This window comes from Corvus brachyrhynchos, unplaced genomic scaffold (genome assembly GCF_000691975.1).
Source record: "Corvus brachyrhynchos isolate BGI_N302 unplaced genomic scaffold, ASM69197v1 scaffold69, whole genome shotgun sequence".
In the NCBI taxonomy this organism is placed as follows: Eukaryota; Metazoa; Chordata; class Aves; order Passeriformes; family Corvidae; genus Corvus; species Corvus brachyrhynchos.
The window spans coordinates 4,064,088-4,072,761 of record NW_008240228.1 but is presented as its reverse complement, the minus strand read 5'-3'; positions in this window follow the sequence as shown (position 1 = coordinate 4,072,761).

Below are 8,674 nucleotides of genomic sequence, written 5' to 3'. Positions count from 1 at the left end.
ATCACTTAGATTATAAACTCTTGGGAACTATTTTTACACTGTAATTCCCAGCAGAGCCTCAGGCTCAGTGGTCATGAGGTGCTTCTGCTCTGTGGATGTGATTAATCCTGGTGATTTTATCATATGCAAACCTCTTCCATACAGCAATGAGGATTTGTATTAAAATCCCAGAAACATCTCATTTGTCATCTTTTCTGGACAGAAGTGAGCAGGAGCCCAGCCCTGCTCAGGGTGCTGTCAGGAGCAGTCCCACAGAAATACAAGAGCATTTGGGACCTCTTAATTAAGGAAGCAGGACTTGGTTCTTGGATGATGATCCACTGATGATCCTGATAAAACACTCTCCTTTATTGAAGTGCTCCATTCCATGGGCTACCTAATGCTTTTCTAGGAAGTGCTGTAGAAATAATGAGATCATTGATTCCACTCCAGCATTCTCAGCTCCAGCTGGTTTTCCTAGTGTGCTAATCCTAACATTTCTGTTGTGACCATTACTGCTGGCACTGGGATGTTTTTCCAGTGGGTGAGCCTGTGAGCCAAACCCTTGGAAGGGATGTGAAAAGACTGCAAGTGCCTTGCTCTGCATTCCCTGAAATGATGTTGAGCGGTCTTTGTCAGTATCAAAACTTACATCTCCCGTTTTTTTCAGCTCCCCTGGAACCTTCTTTTTATCACTTCTTTTGAGTACAAAAGTGTGTCAGTAAAGTGAGATGGATCAAAAAGCAAACTATGGAGACCTTCCTATTTTGAGGCAGTGCTTGTCAGGCATAATATGTTGGGGTTTTTCCATGTTCCTGGCAATGTTTTTATGGCAAATTGTGAAAACTCATAGGTTTGGGATGGATAGGTGGCTTTTCCAGGTGAGTTCACTCAATTCCTAACTGAAACTTATTCATGAAGAAAGTCTTACTGACTTTACCAATAGAAAATCACCTCTGTGGAAGGTATAAATTATGGTTCCATGAGACATAGTGGATTTTGTTGTTATTATTCTGATGAAAACCTGTATTGATCTTCTGCTATTTCTGTTTAAACTGAAGAAAAACCATGCGCTTTATGCTCAAAAGAATCCAAGAGGAAAATAAGGGACTACTTGGAAATTTAAGAATTGAAATGAAAATGAAAGAAAGGTAATAAAGCCAAAGTTTTTGCCATTACATTAATTGTAACTGAATTGTGGTTGGTAAATCTGCCTTGTGTTCTTCCTAGAAATAGCAAGCAGGGGCACGTGCTGACATGCAGCTTGTGCTGCATCTGAAGAGAGTAATTCTGTTCCTTTCAAACTGCTGTTCCTGACTTTTACTGGTGCAAAATGAGATTTATAAAAGCTCCCTAACACCAAGGTAAATTTGAGGAGGTTTTTTGCTCATGAGGAACAAGACTGCATAAAAATTCACCTTAATTCTGTTGGTGCTTATTAATTTTATTTTGGTCTTCATCTGTTACAAACATCCTAGTGTTTCCTTCATCTTCTCCTCAAAAATTAGAAGTTATACTTCCTCTTGTGCTTTTGTACCTGCTATCTGTGGATATATAAAAGAAAAAAAAAAATCATTGTTTCTTCTGTTACTCTGTGAATGCTTCTTAGAAAAACCGGTTTACTGCCTAAGTGAAGAGCTGTAAAATTGTATGTTTAGAAGTTTTACTTTTAATAGTACTAGAAAGAGTAAGCTGGAAAGCAAATCCAAGTTAGTTGCCCACTTCAAAAATCCCCCTTTTAAATTACTTTTGAGATGAGGTGAAGGGTTAAGAACATACAGTACTGATAGTATGGATTATATCTGCTAGGTGTCTTTTTCTTTTTAATAGATACTCTCAGAGAACTAAACATGGCAGTTTGCCAGCGTTTCACTTCTTGATGACATCAGTGGTAACAAAAGGCTCATAGTTCATTATTTATTTGGTCTGCTGACAAAACTGATTACTTGGAATAAGACCACTGAGTTTGTCTCATGCTGTAAATCCCATCTTAATAAAATATCTGTTCAAGGAACAGGTGAAGTGAAACTTGAATTTTCCTTCTTGGAATGTTTGCAAGCTTTTACGCTCTTAAGAAAATATTTTCTCCATCACACCAAGTAAATCTTTCTGCACAGTTGGTGCCAGCTTTGAACTTCTCAAAAAGAGAATACTAAGTAGGTAGTGTAAAGCTTAAGCATTTTTGTCCCCACGCTGTTTTCCTCTTCCACACTGTGCTGGAAGCAGAAGCCCTTGGGCTGTGCCTGTTCCAAGGCTGTACCTGCACCTCCTGTAGGTGTGGCAGTGTGGAGAGGGGAGCTCTCAGTGCCTCAAGCTCACGGTTGGTCTGCCCACGTTTCAAGGGGTTTACTTTGGAATAGCCCGTTAGTCCTTGGGACCAGCTTCCCCCTAGTGGTTGGGATGCATTCCTTGGTGGGCTTGATCCAAAAGAAATCCAGTTTGCATTTTTCCAGAGTACTCTGCATGTGCGTGGCCTGTCTGCCCAGTAACCTCAGTGAGTATTGGGAATGTGGATGGATATTATTTCTGCTTTAGGGATGGAGAAGCAGAAAGTCAAAGTCACTCTCCTGCCACCCCGCAGTGGTCAGAAAGAGAAGCCTGAATCCCATTTTCCTGCTCAATGGATTCTGAGTAGTCTCTGTATCCATCACCTTAAAGTTTGTATACCAGCCCTCTGCTCATTCTAGAGGAAATTCCTAACTCTTTTCCATGTCTCCTCTTTCCCCCACAGCTGTTAGACCCATTCTTGAGAAGGAAACAAGAAAATAAAAGGAACACTTAAAATCCTGAAACACTCTAGATGTCTGGCAGTTAGACAGCATTAATTATACATGTATCTGTGTCTTTAGAAACTCAATAAAACTCTTCCCTTTCTCAATGATCCAGAAGAACAGCTTGTTCTGCAAAAGGCTTTTTCTAACTATAGACAGGTATCAATTCCTTTATTGACTGATTCCTTCCTTTGCTAATGTATCTGCTGTCCTGATAAGGTGACTCTGACCTGCAACTTCACTTCTTTGGTGGAGGGGATGAAGAAAAGTGGTGTTTTTTCACGGTGCCGTCAACGTACAGCCACTGCTTTGAAACATCAGTTGTGAAAGCAACTGATCATCCCAAAAGTTCCCTCATTTCTGGTCACTTAAGCAGCACACCACCCTATTCTAGTTTTTCCATCAACGAAATACATTAAGGCAATGAAAGCAGTCAGTCTTGGATACTCCCCAATGTTATTTTTGTCTCTGACCACAAATTTAATTTGTTCAAAAGCTGATGAGCTTTATGTTTTTGTGGGGATCCCCACACTGGAATGAACTCTGGGCTCCTCTTACCTGGGAAGCATTTGCCAGAACTGCTGATGTGATTAAGCAGCTGGGAGAAACTCCAGAGCAGGTGAATCCCAACCTTTGGAATTCCTTAAGGGAGTGGCTGGAGTGAGTGTGAAGTCAGCCTTGGGTTTTTTATTTTAAAGGGTTCCAGAGGTTTGAAGATGCTTGTAAATCATCCCAGCAGGAAGATCGAGCATCATAGTCTTAAGATGTAACAGGAAAAAGGAGTATTCTCTTGGCCAGAACATTCCCCTGTGGCTCTGGGGAAGAGGGACGTTGGGAAGGAATCCTAAAGAAGAGACAAGAAGTGAAGAGCTACAGTCTCCAGTGGCCTCAGCTGAGCACTACAGAGAGCCCTGAGCAGGAAACCTCGCTGCGTATCTGGAGAAAGATGGATCTGCCCTATACTGCACACAGCTGGAGAAGGGGGACACACTCAGCCTTTGCACATGGTGTGTGCAGTGGCTGCCAACAGCTTGCTGCTTCGGAATGGAATCAGCACTGCACTTGGGCAGAGCCAGGGCTGGGGAAACACAGATGGGATTTCATTAACATTAATGGACTGGCTAAGGAACAGTTCTACATGTTGACAAGATAATGTACAGCTTTAATATAGCAACCTTCTACAGCTGCTGGGGACTCTGGTGTCTTCCTTGTGGAACAGGCCCAGCTATAACATTTATTTTCAGTGTTCAAAATGAGTCCTGAGGAAGTTGTGGGTAAGATCCTGGTCCCTGTTTCAAAGCATCCACTTCTCTTACAGGGACCTGACGTCCCACCTCACTTTTTTAAATGATTGCTCAGACTCTTGATGCTGAGCAGAAAACATCTAAGCTGTTTTTCAAAACGAACATTTATCATGTGGTGTCCTTCCCAGGGCAGATTATTAATTAAACTGCAGGACTCAAAATCCTGTCTGGAAGGAATCCTGGATGGAGAGGAGGTGCAAACCCAGAGGACCAACATGAAATGCAGCCAGATGTTCTTCTGAAATGGAAGAGTTAAAAATCCAAGCTTAAAAGGACAAAGAAAGGGGAAAAAGGAGAAATCTTGTTTCTGGAAAATGAGAAGCTGCTTATCAGAGGAAATGTGAATGTGTGATGCCAGGGTGGGGCAGTTTTCTCTCCAGTTCCTGTGCTTCCTCTGAAGTGGTTTGACTTTTGAAATAGATAAAATAAAGGTGACTTGTTTTTTGTTTCCTGTACTGGGAAAGATGGAATAGGGGGCAGATTTTACACCATCAATGTTGCAGGGCTAGAGGGGTTCCCTTACTGTCTGTTGATATTGAAAACAGCCTGAAATGGCTTTTTAGCTTTTTACTGGGAAAAATAACAGGAATATCAAAGGATCACATTAGTTAGGAAAGAAGCACGCAGCCTCAGTATGAATTTTGTGTTTGCTGTGTGAAGGGAAACACTACATTGGTGGTGGCAGTGAAGATGAATTCTGGGAGTGCAGGTAAGGTATCCTAATGCTTCCATGTTCTCCAGGAATCTGTGTTTGCAGGTCACAATTCTGCTCTGGGGCCAAGGGAAATGGATGGATTGTTATTTTTTTTTAGTCTCTAACAAGTCACATCCTGAGAACTGAGCTGTAATTCCTGTAAAGTCAATGGTAGGGATCTCCCTGGGAATAAGTGCTTGGAAATGTGCTGTTAAGTGCTTTTCTGCCACACATCCCTCTTTTATGAAGCTGGGATCCAGGCCTGATCAGCAGTTGGTCACTGAACATCTGCCCCAGTGCAAAGCTCATCCAGAGAGCCGAGATGCTCCAACAAGGCACCCCCCACTTTCCTGACCTGCAGAGCTTTCCAGTGCTCTAGAGCACTGGAATGTGATTGGAATTGTGCTCTAGGAAATTGTACCCCCTGGAACAGCTCTGTTAACCTCTAGCAAATCCCTTGAAACCTGCAGTGCTGGCCCAGACATTCAGTGCAAACAAAGCACAAGCTGCTGGAGCACGTTTGTGCCAGGGTTTCCTGCTTCCAAGTGCAGTCAGATATGGCCTAAAATGAACCATTGTTGTTGCAATGACAAGAGAGGCTGGGGTGAAAATCATGTTATTTCCTTTGGAAAGAAAAGAGTTCTATTTTTAACTATTTTCCCCTTAATCTTACTATTTCATTCTACCAGTGTTTAGAGTAGAGAGTACAATACTTTTTGTTATGATTGTTCTTTGTGTGACTGGGATATAAGTAGATGTTCTGCAGCAAATTGTCTGGGATACAGAGTCCAAGGAGATTATGCTGCAGGAAGTTCTAAAAAAAAAACCTCAAACCCTTACACAATCCCCCACTCCCTCCCTCCAAAAAGCCATAACCCAAACAAATAAAAATCCTAAAAGACTGCCATAGCTCCAAAATAACTGTAAAAATTGTGTGCTAGGCTTAAACCAGAAGTCTGGAAGAAATGATTGTCAGATACCTCCGTGTATTTGAGAAGTGATTTATGTACATTAAACAGAAGATAAGAAACGCACTTGGGCTGTGCTTGTGTGTTCTCACTGAGACAAATGGACAGTTCTTTTTGTTAATTTGCTTCCCCATCTTTATTAGCAGCCATCTGATCTTCCCTCCTCTTCTGCTTCCACTAATCCTCACCAAAATGGCTGGAAAGAACTTCTGTTGTGGTCTGGAGTGTTTTCCTGAGATTATTTCTACTATTTCAGCAAGCTGAGTAGAGTTACTGGATGCTCAGAAGAACTTTTTGATCTGGGCTTTACAAGCCTTGGGCCCTGCTCAACAGTAAGTAGCCAGGAGAGAGGAGAGGGACTGCTCCCTGTCACCTGAAACAAACTTTTAATTCATTTCAAGCTGTTCTTTGAAACCAGACATTGGTAAAGGATAAAACTATCCACAAGTACTTTATCGAGTACGACCTTCTGGCTCAGCCCTTTGTTCTCATTTATGGCAAGGGGACTGTGTCCACAGCCATCTGTGCACAAATTACAAATAATTTATCAGGCTATGATCTTTTCCATTATTTTACAGGATGCTGCCTGAAGGAAATAGCAGAGCTGGAGGCCTGTGTTGAATGGGTGATGTATGAAAGGGGCTGGTGGCAGCGCATTAGGATGGAACACAACTCACAAATAACAGGGAAGCAGATTTTTAGCATCTCTGTGCCATTGTTTAGATAATGTGTTTTACTGAGGTTTTGATAAAGCTGTTATTTAAAGAAAAATCCCAGAATCTAACCCCATCGTGGAAACTACCTGGTTATTGCAAGATGATTTGCCTGAGGAGACAAATTGGCATGTGCAGCTTCTTTGGATAATTTTGTGCTCTGATCTGAGAAACCTTCAGGCATCTCATCCACAGACTTGGCTCTTTTATCCTACTATTTGGCCCTTTAAGAATTTTTTTTGCCTGAGGAATTCAAAGCTTTTTGCAGACTTTGTAGGATTTTCTTTTCAAGACACAAGACTTGCGAGAATGGGGTGGAAAGTAGGGAGAGTGCTGGGAGGTCCTCGTGTACCAGGATGTTCCCCACTTGGTTTCCCTGCCCCTTCAGCTGCCAGCAGTATCAGGGAATGGAAATTCCTTTGGGATTGGTAATTCTGACTCAAAAAGAAGAGTTCTATTCCACAGAACTATCTTCCAGGGTGAATTTTATTTTCATTCAGTGTTAAATTGAGTGCAGTCACAGGTAACCAGTGCAGGGCTCAGCTGTGTGCCCTCAAATGGAATTTGGTCCATGTTTTGGAATTGCTGGCTCTGCCTCAGGGTGGGAGGGCAGAGAGTGGAGTTGGGTGTGGTGCTGCTTGTGAGGTGTCTGAGAGAGAACTGACTTGCATAAAACTGAGCAGCTTTTTCCTAGTTACCCTTTATACAAAGTTGAATATTACCCAGGAGTTGTGTGGCTGGTTGGAAACTGAGGGCTATTTCTGGGCAACACTAAGCTGCCTTTCAGTGGGAAAGGGAGGAGAGGGAGCTGTGGGAACAGGAGGGGCTGTGTGCCAGTTCTCAGGGTCAGGAACAAGCTGGAGCAGGCAAACAGGTACCCAGCCAGCTCCATGAGCAGAGTTAAACCCAGCCTCAGCTTGCTAGGCCTGAATTAAATCAGCATTAAGAGAGTACTGGGAGAAGGAAGCTTTCGCCCAGGAATAAACGGTGAGTCTGGTTAACAAGCAAGGGATACAGGGAACCCTCACTGCCCTGGGAAGTGTCACAGTTTCGCAGTAGCGTGAACTCCATGAACCCATTGATAGGTGTTTGTTAGGAGGGGCCGTTCTGCAGTGGCACCACAAGCAGGCCCTGTGTGTCAGTCAGATGAGCCTCAGCACCTGGGGCTGACGTTCTGCTGTGCAATGTCTGCAGCTGCTCTTTTGGTTAGAAAACCCAGAGTTCAAAACCCCAAATGGGTCCTTTCCAAGTGCTGTTGCCTCACACTCAGCTGTTTGTGTGGCCCTTCAGTGTTGGATCTGAGAGCTCATTGCTTGAGTAGCTGGGATGGTGCCCTTGGCAATTTCAGTACTTTGGGGATAAAGGTGCTGCAGGATTGAGCTCCCCAGAGCAGAGCCTAATCAGAATGAGACACACAAAAAGCTGATTTTTGACTGTTTGCTTTTACTACTTATTGGAAATTATTAAATATTGACACAATTTGTGTGTCTTTTATCCGTGCTCGAAAATGTGGGATGGCACGGAACACACATTAAAAATTACAGCAACTTAACCTGAGAACCAGATACTCCTGCAAGTGTGGAAATCAGTGTCTGGAATCATCTGAATAATGTGGAAGCAGGATGGTTTGTAACAATTCATTATCCTGGCAGCCAGAATTTCCTGGCTGTGTTGGCAGCGTGGTTGCTACAGTTAATCAGCAAGCTGCCTAATCTTACTAACCTTCTTATTGTAACCTGCCTAACTATTGTTAGTAATCTGCTTATGTCAGTAAGCCCTGACTATTAGTAGCAAGTTTTGAGCTGTGCAGGTGCAAATATTCTTGTTTTCAGTCCTGTTGACAACTGACTTTCACGGTACTGTTTGTGCTCATGAAATTAAACATGGTCTCGTTTACGGTGGTAATGATCAGAAAATCAGAGTGTTTCTTGCCTGTCAACATCTGCCTGCTCTGTGCTACAGCCACGTCAGCATGTGGGGGATTGTCCCACGTGGCTAATCCTGGGATGCAGTTCATGGGACACGGAGCATAACTGGCCAGAACTGAAGGGGGGAAGTCCTGCTGCCCCTGTTGCCTCCTAAACTTGAACCCCTACAACACTCTTCATGTCTGTGTGGTTTGCCTTATCCCTGTGATCCCTAACTTCTCTGCTCCATCTCACTGCTGGGATTTTAGTAGACAGGAGAGACAGGGATTTTTCTGATACTATTTGTAAGTCTTAGTTCATTCCTCAAATACCTGGCA